Genomic DNA, 14280 nt, shown 5'->3' on the forward strand with positions numbered 1-14280 from the left:
CCGCTTTATAGTACTTATAAATTCCTACACTAGTACCTACCAAAACAAAAATATTGTAATAAGATGTTTTTTTAATACCAATTTCGATCGTTGACCTTGTTTTACGTTTGACCTTCTGTCTTTTAGCATTCCCCCCTCCATTTTCACCCAAAATTTTTGTTCCTCTTTTAAGTTAATGTATAAATGTGGATGTTTGGAAATTTTAGTGAAAACAAACTAAAAAAAAAACCAAAAGTGAAAAGATCAACGTCAAAAAAGTTTGTCAATAGTCGGAATGTGGTATAAAGGTAGCTCCTTACAACATTTTATTACTACTTTGAGCTATGTGTCAAATTGTCACTTATTGTGAAATTTTTGTAAAAGGAAGATATATCACTTGTTAAAAGACAGAGGGAGTATATACTCGGCTATTTGGTAGAAAGATTTTATCATGTGGGATGTTAATCAGAACTACTTTTTTACATTTTCAAAATAGTAGTAGTATCTACTTTTCATACTTAAACAAGAAAAGAAGTAATAATGAAGTATGCATGATGTAATATATTCTTTTCTAATAGGTAACAGAAGAAAAGAACTTGCACTTTACAAAACATGGAGGCATGGTTTGTGATCATTGTAACAGCATTCATTGCTGCTGTGCTGAAGGCTTTGATATTGTCGAAATCCAATTCAAGTATTCCTCCAGGACCTAGAGGTTTCCCCATCATCAGTCGCATCCAATGGCTTAGAAATCCGTCCACAGAAATGGAAGTTTGGGCCTATTGTCACCATACCTACTGGTCGATTTCCTTTCATCTATATTTCCAGCCGTTCCTTGGCTTACCAAGCCTTGGTACACAATGGGGCTGTATTTGTTGACCGCCCTAAGCCACTCCCTACATCTAAGTTTATGACCAGAAATCAGCACAGTATAACTTCAGCAAGTTATGGGCCTAATTGGCGACTCTTTAGACGAAATCTGACTGCTCAAATTCTCCACCCTTCCAAGGCTAAGTATTTCTGCCATGCCCGGAAATGGGCTCTCGAAATCCTCATCAACCGTCTAACGGTTGATCATGGTAACACTATCAAGGTGATGGATCACTTTCGGTTTGCCATATTCTGTTTGCTCGTTTTTATGTGCTTCGGAGATAAGCTAGACGAATCCCAGATCAAAGAGATTGAATCAATTCAACACCGATCACTGACATCTATCAAACGCTTTTCAATACTCAACGTGTGGCCTTGGTTGACTCGGATTCTGCTCCACAGTCGGTGGAATGAAATGTTCGAATTGAGGAAGAAACAAGAAGATCTGTTAATTCCGAAGATTAGAGCAAGACAGGAAAAGGATACTAGAATCCCTGATGATCAGATTCACAATAGCAGTAGGTTAGTTACTTGTTATGTTGATAGCTTGTTGACACTGGAAATCCCAGAAATAGATAGCAAGAGAAAGCTAATTGAGGAGCAACTAGTGAGCTTTTGCTCTGAGTTTCTTAATGTTGGCACTAATACCACCTCAACAGCCTTGCAGTGGATTATGGCCAATCTTGTCAAGTACTCGGAAATTCAGGCTAAGCTTTACGGGGAAATCAAAGAAGTTGTTGGACAACAAGCTGCAGAAGTTGCAGAAGATGAACTGTCAAAGATGCCTTATCTTAAGGCTCTAGTATTAGAGGGACTGAGATGACACCCCCTGGTCATTTTGTTCTACCACACGCTGTTACCCATGAGACAGAGTTGGGCGGGTATATGATTCCCAAAAACGCTGTCATAAATTTCATGGTTGCTGATATAAATTTGAATCCTGGGGTATGGGAGAATCCAATGCAATTCAAACCTGAAAGATTCTTAACAACAGAGGGGAGCTATGAAGAATTTGATCTTACAGGAAGCCGGGAAATTAAGATGATGCCTTTTGGTGCAGGTAGGCGGATTTGTCCAGGACTCGGCTTGGCCATACTTCATCTAGAGTATTATGTGGCTAATCTAGTTTGGAGCTTTGAATGGAATGATGTGGATGGATATGAAGTGGATTTATTTGAGAAGCAGGAATTTACTACTGTGATGAAGTACCCACTCAATGTTCATCTTTCTCCTAGGCATAAATAAGTATAAAGCCCTTTCTTTTACCGTATTATCTTACTTTATCTTGCTTAATACAAATCTATGTGAATGGAACAGTAATTTGCATTTTTGCAACATGGTAATATGTCTTGACCTTAGCTGTACAGTTTCATGTCCTTGCCACATTAATCATATTACAATCTCATTAGAGCATAGATTTCGTTGCTAGAATACCCCGTCCACAAGAGGTTAACATGTTATATATATATATATTCCCCTCCGTCCCATTTTATAGTTTCCATTTCATTTTGGACACGGGAATAACGAAAATAATTATTATGGTGTAGATGCATAGAGAGTTGTCTTCTTTGGCATTATTAATATTGTCATCAAAAAATGAATAAGAATGGGAACATCAAATAGGCGGGATGTGAAAAGAGGAGAAAGAGAATATAATATGCCTTTTGTTTTAGCCAGCTAATGAGATTGAGGGAGCATTAGATGAAAGTGTCAAAATTCATGTGAAAAAGGAGGAGCGAGAGTAAACAATAATGTTCTAATATAAAGACAAGGCAAAATGATAATTACATTTTTGATACCCAAAAATCCAAAATGGAATACGATAACTATAAAATGGGACAAAGGGAGTATAATATATGTCGGGTTCTCAGGTGGTGGATGCTTGAGAGTTGAAGCTCTTTAAAAAATAAACATATACGCTAGTTAAAGCTTGTTACTCCCTTCGTCACCTTTTTGTGTGCTTGATATAGAGGTGAATTTATAGCTAACAACATAGATCCTACTCGTTAACCAGACGTGAAATACACGGCCAGGAACCCGTTTTTCACCTGAAGGTGACAACCTGAAATAGAATCGAAACCCAAATATACCCGACACAAACCAACATGGTTGGAATCGACCCGATGTTGATCAGGCTCATCAAACTTGTACCCAACCCGAACCCAAAATTGACCCGATCTAGAATTACCAGACCTATACTTGACTCGTATGACCCTTTTGCCTTGTGAATTGATGACAGAAAAGTCACTAGTGGAAAAAACCTTATCCGTCACTTAATAACAGATTCGTTTTTACAAAACCGCATCAGAAAATCAATTAAAGAAATAGGAAGGAAAGCTGGGAGGAAAATCTGATGTGGTCGTTTTGTGAACCGCATCAGATTAAAAAACTTATGCGATTTTTTAAAAATCTGATACGTTTTCTAGGTCAGCATCAGATTTTCTTTTTTTTTTTATAAAGAAAAAACGAACCCTGGCCCAGTCCTTATGGCGCATTACCTTCCCTTATAACCCCAACCCACATAACAAATTTCCTTCTTTCATAACCCTACCCCCTTCCTCTTTATGTTTGCTCCTCAATCCCCCATCATCCTATGCTCCAAAACCCTACCCTTTTCTCCACATGAACCCTAAATCGCTAAAGAAGGCGACGACGACGGCGAACAAAATGACGACGGCGAATCTTGCATCGTATGGATATCCCTCTCACCCTCAACTAATCACGGTGTTTCATCGCTCTTCCTTTTCCCTCTCTATCCTTCCTCACACATGCGGCTGAAGAACCCCGCCACAAACGCCCCCACCTCAGTCCTCTCACAAACGCCACTACCTCAGTCCACCTCTCTATCTCCTCTCTACTCATCCCTCACGAACGAAGAATGGAACGAAGAAGTGAAGGACGAAAACGAAGATTTGCGAAGATTTGAGATTTCGTCTCCTCTCACAATATTCGTCGATTGTGATTCCATATATGAGGTTTTTTGTTTTTTTTAATTTAGTTGTAATTTCATATCTCATTGTAATTTTTTCGATTTTTTCTATTTTTTTTGATCTTAAGTCCTCTTTTAATTTTCGTTTTTAATCCGAAATTATTAATTTGTTTGTTTTAGTTTTTAGGAGTTAATTTAGGGATCTGAAGTTCTTTTTTTTTTTTTATTATAGATTTGTTCGTTTTATTAATTTTTTGTATTTTAGTTTGTTTTCACTCGCGATTAGTTTGTTTTATTAATTTTATGTATTTTAGATTTGTTCGTTTTTTAGTTTTTTAATTTTCTGTATTTTATTAATCTGTATTTTAGGTTTGTTCGTTTTTTAATTTTTTTAATTTTCTGTATTTTAATTTTCTATATTTTAAATTTTTTCGTATATAATTTTAAGGATTCTTTTGTTATTGTGAATATATAATTTTCTGTATTTTTGATTTTCTGTATTTCATTAATTTTATATATTTTAGATTTGTTCATTTAACTGATGCAGTTTTCCTTAAGAACCGCATCTAGTAAATCATTTACTGATCCGCTTTTTGACCGAATCAGTAAATTAATTGGAACTGCTGCGAGCCCATCTGATGCGGACCAAAACCGCATCAGATGGGCTTTTTTCCACTAGTGAGTGGTGGGACTAAATGTACTTAGGTTATGTTCAGTTGATCTTGTTTTCACTTAGTTCAAATCAAATCACATTAGGTCAGATCAAGTCAGATGAAATCATACCAGTTCGATCAGTCATGCTTATGTTTAAAAACTTACCATTGTTATTATTTTCGTTGTTATTATTGTTATTGGTTTGATGATTATTATGATTGTTAGTGTTACTAATGCTATAACGATGATTATAATTATTGTTAATGTTACTATACAACTACTACTACTATTACTACTGCTACTACTATTATTATTATTATTATTATTAGTATTAGTACTATTATTATTAGTATTACTTTACACGATTACTATTACTATTAATACTAATATTTACAAGTACATTTGTTCAAAAGGATTATTATTATTATTATTATTATTATTATTATTATTATTATTATTATTATTATTATTATTACTACTACTACTACTACTATTACTATTACTATTACTATTACTATTACTATTAGTATTATTATTACTAGTAGTATTACTTTACACGATTACTATTACTATTAATACTACTATTTACAAGTACATTTGTTCAAAAGGATTATTATTGTTGTTGTTGTTGTCGTCGTCGTCATCGTTGTTGTTGTTGTTTTTGTTGTAGTAGTAGTAGTAGTTATTAATTATTAATATTGGTAGCTATTAATAATGTCCTTGTTATGATTATATTGTCATTGTTATCAATATTTCCAGCTATTTTTTGTTAAGAAAATATAAAATTTTAAAGTCATGTGTTAAGAACATAAGATTGGCTGAAAAATAAGAAGTATATAAAAACATGATAGCTCATTTTCATAACAAAGAAACTATTAAGTTCATATTACAATTAAAAATAAGCTAAGTGCGAGGCACAAGTTATTTTTCATATTAAATTTAGATCTGGTACACCTCTCCCTAATGAATTCCAAATCCACTTAGCTATTTTTATCTATACCTTATCCATTTATTTCTTGTGTAAGTCGTTGAACAAATCACAATTTGCTCCACTTGGTGCAACATTTACAATCCTTTAAATTGACATATCTAACTCATACAATTGAATGAAATTTTAAAGTGTGAATGCATAAACCATAATAGTCAATTGATATGGACGTCCATGTTCTTCATGTTTGACAATATTTTCCATCTCTTTCAAAGTGTTCCTATTGGTGCAAAATCAGTTTGTTGACCTTGCAAACAAGTCAACGCACATACAATAGTTTGATACTGAATGCCACGAGAGGCTTAGTCCCTGAGGTTACCAGTTTTAATTAGATAAAACCTTGTTAATGTATTTTATTGTAATTTAATTAATGATTAAACTATAATGCCTATTAAATTCAGGCGAAATGCAATAAATAGCGCAAGCAATAATTAATTTTTTAATTAAAGCAAAACACTCCCATACATACCATAAATTTTAAGAAAGATTTTACGACACATAAAAGGATAAGCCTGGCTGGACAACTAAAGAGAAACCACGAAAGCAATTACCTCCATGGTTTTTTGCTTTAATCGGAGAACTACATAACTTAGCGCCAGAACATGTTCTAAGTCTAAGGAACTAAACTATAACTGTAGAAGGGGGTTGGCTAGACTAAGGATAAGCTAGCTACGCTAAGAAGAGAGTAAATGCAAGTTGTTGTGCAATGTTCGTTGTCCTCTACTTCATGATCGTTCCTCTGTTTATAGAGAAACGTGTTATGTAACTTCCGTGCTGACTTGGAGGGAAATTTTTTTAATCATCTTTGATTCAAATCTCAACCGTCTTCTGGCGCTAAATAACTGTAGCGTTGCACGCTCTTCCTTATGTGGATCTGTCTCATGATTGGTTTTTTATCCATCTGTACTTTTATTATTCTTGACTTTCATCTCCTGATGGTCTTGACGGTCTTATTCTGTTGACTTCGTCCAATGGCATTTATGCTATAGTTGGGCCTTCATATTAAGGCAAAATTAAAAACCTTTTGAGGTCTAATACAATGTACCATAATAAATGCTACCGTACATCTAAAAATGGTAGTAACAAATTGCCCTTCTGATTTGTGGACTGATGTGCTGAGCACCGACAAATTATGAGCAGAGAAGGACTTTCAATGGTTATAGCCAATATCATTCATTAGTATTCTAAATGTGACTCCCTCCATTGTTCTAAGGTAGTCGATGAACCTTCTTTTAGGATGACTGAATTTGGTTGAGAAGAATAACCTTTCGTGTATTCTTTTAGCTTTCTTTCTAGCCATTGTGAATACCATTAAAAAAGTTTCTAAAATGCGAACTTGTAGGAGTTTTTGGTGATAACCAACAAGGACTTACATCATAGGTCATGATATCGTACCAAATTTGACATGCACATTTATATTGTACTACATCTCTTGATGATGGCCCCTCACCATTCTATAGATTTTTATTTTCTTTGTAGTTCCCTTGACAAAGAGTTTCTTTAGATATCTCCAAGACATGTTACGTTTCCATATTTCTTCCTTAATGACTTTGTCCCATAAAACGCAAACCAGAGGAGATGTAACCCGATCAATCCTTTCGAGTTTAAGAAATATCCATTTTTGTACGAGATCGAAATTGGACCCTATTTGGAAGGCCTTAGATCCTCTTTTATTTTTCGAATCCTGTTGTATGATAAGATTATCTCTAAAATATTTTTGAATAAAAGAAACCCATTATGTGGATTCATTATTAATAAATTCATCTTTATCTCTAGATAATTATGACATTTAATGCCTTGTGATGATTTGGACATCTTAATGGATATGACATGTGTTCTAGAGCAGATTGACGAAAAACGGGAAGATTTGTGTGATCCATTTTGATTTTAAGTTTTGAATCTTTTAGAACCCCCCCCCCCCCACACACACATATATATATAGACCTTGATGCCTTAACCATCCGATAATTTCCCTTAATTGTCTAATTTCATGGGAACATTTAAGTAGTATAAGTATTAAATGGACATGTGTTTATTTTTACCCCACTTTGGTGAACCAAAAACTGATGTTAAAGCAATTGAATCATTGAAAATATATTTAATAAAATTACCATTAAAGGCAATTTCATTACATTTATATTATGATTTATCTTTATAATATAAGATCATTAATAACATTTTAATTGAAAATACTTGGATCTAGAGACAACATTTGGAAGTGATCCCTACACATTGTCTCTACCATAGCCTTGTATTTGTCGGTTTCTAACCCGAGCCCTGCACTTCTCCTGATAACTGCAAGATAGTTACCCTCTTTAGGGGAGTTATTGAACCTTGCATCGAAGATGGATGATGGGTTTTAAAATATACCGCAAGTGCACGGTGTCTGTTTAGCAGAAACTGGCAAATACGGGTCAATCCACAGGGAGAGGAGTTATACAGATTTATGCTCAATTATTTAACTAATTCAAGAGAGAAAATTAATTGAAATATTAATAACTAAACTAGAGTAAACTAGAACACAAAATGATATAAGTTTATCAAATAATTAAAAACCTAGGGCAATTGATCGGTCCACCGTGCTTATACTAATCTAATCACTACAATATAGTTCAAAAATACTTGGATTGAGGTTTGAATAAATAGAATCCTTAGTCAGGCATTAACAACTCTTAGATTATCATATGCCAGTACGGTCGCTCAACATAATCAAAGCTACCTATTGTAACAAGCCTCTAATGAATACGATCTTTCGATTCTAATTCTTATTATCTAAACATAACTCATGATATTGCGCAATTATATGAATTAAACAACCATAACAAATCAACAGGAATTATTCTAATACAATCCAAATATCGAAGAACATCAAACCATAATAAAAAAGGTATAAACATGGCTTCCCTTTCTAAGCCCTAGAAATAGACTACTCACTCATGATAATAATGAACTCAATAAACATAATCAAAGTAAAAGAATTCATTAAATCAAACAAAGTAAAGATGAATACCGAATGCTTGAGAAATAATGGAACTGAAATCAACGATCTCTATAATCTTCAAAGGTAAAAGTTCATACAAAGCTAGAGAGAGAAAAACTAAGTGTTTAGCCCTAAAAACGTAGAAAATAAGATAGTCTAATCGAAAATACTAAAAACCTATTTATACTTTTTACAAAACTGGCTAAAAAAAGGCAAAATAACTCGTCCCGAGAAACCACCCGGTCGGGCGCCGGTGATTGAGAGTTACGACAGAAAAGCAAAATCCAGCCTGGTCGGGTGCGTAAGCGATTTTCTCCATTTGGTTGCTGGTTGGCCGGGCGAAGTGAGTATGCTAGCAGCTCAAGTTTCGTGACTCGCCCGGTCGGGCCGAACCGCCCGGTCGGGCCGAACCGCCCGGTCGACCGGGTGGATGTGTTTTCTTATCCATTTTCCGTGCAATCCAACCGAATCGCTCGTGCAATCATCCGGATACTCCTTGGACATTGTGTGACCATTGGACTCTCGTGTCGCGACTTAAATAAAGGCATCAAATACCTAATTTGCATCAAAACATGCAACACACGAAAAGAACTCCAAACGCATCAAATCCACAAGAAAAGAGCTCAAATCGACTATCAAAACTAAGGGGATTGGAGTAAATAATCAATAAATAATAAACACATCAATATCCCCCAAGCTAACCTTTTGCTTGTCCCTAGGCAAAACCATGAAATGAACATGAATATGATTGCTTCACCCTTTTATCTATGAAAACAGAGATAATTTTTTTTATAAGGCTCATAAATCATTCCAGCAGGCACACTTCAAGTTCAACTGTTCAGATTACTCTATTCACCAATCGCCCAAATACTCTATTCACCAATCTCAACATTTTTGTGGCAGGCAAAAGATGTGCCCGATCACTCACCATCCCAACCATAACAACCCTTCCCACTCACTCTCTCATGTGTCTAGAAAGGTAATAATGCCACTCATCCTAAACATGTCGACTCAAGTAGCGAACATACTCTTTAACCTTGACAAACTGAATCCACATCAATCCAATAAACAATGTAAGCACAAGCTCAAGAGGACTTTTTCAGGGTTGTAATGGGGCTTAGGTAAGGGTAGGGAATATGTATAGAAAATCTGGTGGAAAACCCCAAGAATGGGGGAGCAAAAGTCACTAGAAGCATCAACCAAAACATAGCCAATAACAATGTCCCAATTCTATGAATCAACAAAATTTTCAATAAACCCATCCTTGAAGCAATGTGATGAATTTTTTTCTTTGCAAGCAATTGTGAAGGAAATAATTTTTAACTTTTTGTTCATTTTTTCAATCTTTCTTTTCTTTTTCTTTGCATCTTTTCGATCCAACAATCACATGTATTTCACAGCAATTGTGAAGGAAATAATTTTCTTTTTTTCAAACTTTGAACCTTACAAAATATAATAATCTCCATCCAAAGTAACTCATAAAAACCATCTCAGATACTAACTTAGACAGATGCTCCCCCAAGCTAAGCTTGGGATTAATAAGGGCCCTAGGCATGTAATGAGGTTTAGTAACATGAAATAGTCATTAGGCTCAGTGGGGCTAATGAGGGTAATAGTATATCGAAAAAAATCACTCTGAGGCTCGAGAATCAGACAAAAGAACGCCTCTATCACAACAATTGTCACAAGTCATCAGATATCAATAAGTACGTTGTCAAAGTCAAGATCAGTCAGCTAATGAGGAACTAACACACAAGAAACGGAATGGATATAGAAATAAATCCATTGGCAAGAATGAATCCTCAAAGTCTAACCAATTCAAGTATGCAGTCAAGATAAGCGCGTTATCATCAAAACTCACTTAAGGTCAGGGAATTTAAAGTTCACATTCCAGCATCACAATCTCAAGTCCCCATCTATCCAGATAAAGAGCCTAAATACACTTTCAAAGAACATCATGGGGCACAGGGAAGCAATCACACCAATTCAGTCAAATCGTTTTTTGGTATTTTTTCAACAATATTTGATTTTTTTTAGGAAAGCAATGAAACTAAACCACGAAAAGCAACCTAACTAAAATGACTACCCTAAAAGGCAATAAAAAGGGAAAGGGTGTACTTACGGAAAATCTCCCCCCAAGCTGAACTCGGCAATGACCTCATTGCAGCAAGAGGGAAAGAGAGGACTCATATGTCATCATCAGACATATCAGTAGTAAAACCGCCACCAGAAGTACCTGCAGCACCAAAAATAGCATGGCCAGAAGTACCCTCCCCAACATGGTCAGTGGGGTCAAGAACATGTGGCGTATACCAAGAGGGATGGGTGGCATCATGGGCAATAAGCCCCTGGTGGTAGTAGTCATGATAGATGGGGTAGAGGGCGTGGCACATGTCGAACTCCATGGTGGTCAACCGTGTGTCCAGGGTGGTCAGGTGGGTCTGAATAATGGCCTGACCAAGCTCAAGACGGCCCATCTTTGAAGTAAGGAATTGGTGTCCCTGCTCAATGCGGGTAAGGGAGGCCATCAAAGGATCTACAAGTGCGGAGGAAGAGGCTTCCCCAGCGGACTGCCTATGGTTGGTCCTCAGAGGTCGTCTGGCAATGGGCTCCTGACCCCGCAAGGGAAGTAGGTACAAACCTACACCAGGTTCAAGGCGAGTCTAGGCACGGTCAGGAAGAAGGATAGACTCCTTCTTGGCAATGTACCACCTAAACTTATTGGCCAATTGGGCAGTTATCCACTTGGCATTGATCATATAATCGATGCCAATCTCTGCACATGAACAGCGATAGCGGTAATGACGCCACCTAAAATAATTGGTTGCCCCCTAACACTACCATCTTCAAACGTGGAAGGCAAACTAGTTGCAGTCCGTTTTAGCTCGGACACAAATAAGTAGGGGAGGTACAAAGAATAGTCGAACTAGGAAAACAGATAACTCCCTATATATTAGAAAAATCTCATGTTTTTTACAGGAGTGGGGCCCAGCACACCCAAAAAGTGTGAATGCCAAAAATCGCAGCAAGTAGCGAAGACAGGGAAAATGTAAATGGTCAGGGGACATGTGTTGGGTGTTCACTTCCTCCTCTCCCATAAATGCGGTCCACAATGTATTTATGCGAATGGGGGGGGGGGGGGGGACGATGGTCCTCAGTTATGGATAGGCCAAAAATAGCAGCTAATTGACCTACGGTGGGTTCCCGATCCTCATTCATGAGGCGAAAATGAAGAAACTGATTTTTGTTCCCTACTTCTAGGGAACTCAGGAATTCAAGTGTTAGATGCCTATAGGTCCAAAAGAACATGCCAAACATAGTTCCTAATCCTAGTTTCTCAAATAAATTCTTAATATCATCAAATATACCCAAAGTATGCAAAGACTGTGAATCAATAAAACGAGTGGGGATTATGTTCCGAAATTTCAACTTTTGAAACTTTTGTTTTTGCTTTAAAGATGTAAAAATTACCTCAGGAAAAGTTGAATCCGATGAAATTTGGTTGCTTGATTATCCTCTTGTGCTTTGCCTCCTCTTGCTTGGCCTTGACATGGTGAAAGTTATGTGAGAAGGTGAATTGAAGTGAGAGGGAGAAAAGATGGAAAAATTCTGAATTTATTTGTGAGAAAGAAGAAGAAAAGGAAAGAGGGTGGAGATAATTTGGAGGAGAAGATGAAATTTGTGAGTGAAGAAAGGTAGGAGAAGGAGGAGATATGAAGGTAGTGAGGAGAGAGAAAGCGACGGTTTGGAGAGGATGAAGAATTGAGAGAACATGAAAAGAAAGAATGAAGAGGAGGGTGAAAAGAGGCGCACAAATAGTCTGTCGGGGATTCCACCCGGTCGACCGGGCGAATATTTTTTTCTTGTTTTCTCGCCACGTTGGGCTTCCGCAAGTAAAGACACTCCGTCCGGTCGACCGGGCAAAAACCGTCCTGTTGGGCGATTTCTGAACTCCAGTCAACTTTTTCGCCCAGTTGACCGGGCACCAAAACCCTAATTTTGCTTCCTTGCCCGGTTAACCGGGCGAAAATTACGTTACTCTGTTTCATCGACTTTTTTCATTCTGTTTTGAAATGGTTACGACCCCGATCGGGTGAACTCGCCCGGTGGACCGGGCGGATTCATTTCTCGCTATTTTTCCGTCAAAATTTCCCATGTTATGAGATTTGCCCCCTGCACACACTAAACTTGTCCAAATATCAGTACACTCTCCCTCACCTCTCTAAAACAATAACAAAAAGATGAATTTCAAAAAGAAATAATCTAAACTAACAAAGAAGAAGAGAAAAGACGAGTTTCCTCCCACAAAGCGCTGGTTTAGATGGTCCAGCACGACCGTAGTACCTTTGATTTCAAAATCAGGGAATGTCTAAGTACATAACCTCCACTTGGCCTATGAAATCTCCCTCATGGTACAGTTTCAGACGCTACCCATTCACTTTAAACTTCGTCCCAGCTGTATTAGCAACTTCAATAGCTCCATGTGCTTTCACGTCAGTGACAACAAAAGGTCCAGACCATTTTGACTTAAGCTTTCTAGGGAAGAGCCTTAGTCTAGAGTTTTATAATAGAACTTGCTCACCAATATGAAACTCCCGCTTCACAATCATCTTGTCATGAAATCTCTTTGTTTGCTCCTTGTAAAGTTTGTGGTTTTCATATGCTTCTAGTCGAAGCTCATCTAACTCATTCGATTGAAGAAGTCTTGCCTCCGCTGCAGCCTTCAAATCCAGGTACATTTCTTAAACTACCCAAGCTGAGAGATACTCCATTTCAACTGGTAAATGACAAGCTTTGCCATAACTGAACGTCGTCTTCTCTTGATCGGCTCGGTGAATGGGAATCTGAAAGAAACCTGAATATCCATCAAAATAACGAAAAAGGTTAAGTTTTGCTAATATTTCTAAAATCTGATCAATAAAAGGGAGATGAAAATGATCTTTCAAAGTGGCTGCATTTAATCTGCGATAATCAATACACATCCGCCAACTTGTAACAGTAGGTGTAGGAATTAGTTCATCCCTATCATTCTTAACAACAGTAGTCTCCCCCTTTTTAGGAACAACTTGAACTAGGTTAACCCACTTAGAATATGAGATGGGATAGATGATGCCCGTGTCAAGTAGTTTCATAATTTCCTTTTCCACAACCTCTTGCATATTAGGATTCAAACGTCTTTGGGGTTGTATGCAAGGGCAGTGATTTTCTTCCAAGTTTATTCTATGCATGCAAAAATCAGGACTAATGCCCTTTAGATCATTAATACTATACCCAATAGCATTCTTGTCCATGCAAAGCACTGAAAGAAGTTGTGAAAGCTGGCTATCTGTGAGTTTAGTACTGACAATCACTAGGCAACCCTCAGCATCATCAAGAAATGAATATTTGAGGTGAAAAGGTAAAGGTTTAAGTTCTAACTTCTTTACCTGCGGTTCGGAAGTAGAGAAAGTAGTCTCCATTACCTTGCAATCTGCTACCTTATCAACCTCAAGGTCCTCATTCAGATCAAGACTTGTCTCCAATAATTCATCTAACAAAAATTGTGAAAATCTAACTCCGGAGATCTCATCGAGTATGTCAATCCTGCAACATGTGTTCTCAAGCACAAGAGACTTAATAGCATTGGGTTAACTTAAAAGTAACAGTATAGTGGTAAGTATTCCCGCCTGTCACGCGGGTGACCCGAGTTCGATCCCTAGCAACGGCACCAAAAACTTGATAGGTTTAAAATATACCGCAAGTGCACGGTGTCTGTTTTGCAGAAACTGGCAAATGCAGGTCGATCCACAGGGAGAGGAGTTCTACAGATTTATGCTCAATTATTTAACTACTTCAAGAGAGAAAATTAATTGAAAAATTAATAACTAAACTAGAGTAAAC

At 37.0% G+C, this 14280-nt stretch overlaps 1 pseudogene; it reads left to right on the forward strand.

The window, feature by feature from the left end:
* Positions 1 to 304: 304 nt before the first annotated feature.
* LOC104895968 (cytochrome P450 89A2-like) lies at positions 305 to 2119 on the forward strand (annotated as a pseudogene).
* Positions 2120 to 14280: the final 12161 nt, after the last annotated feature.

The sequence above is a fragment of the Beta vulgaris genome, chromosome 6, assembly GCF_026745355.1.
Source record: "Beta vulgaris subsp. vulgaris cultivar EL10 chromosome 6, EL10.2, whole genome shotgun sequence".
NCBI lineage: Eukaryota > Viridiplantae > Streptophyta > Magnoliopsida > Caryophyllales > Amaranthaceae > Beta > Beta vulgaris.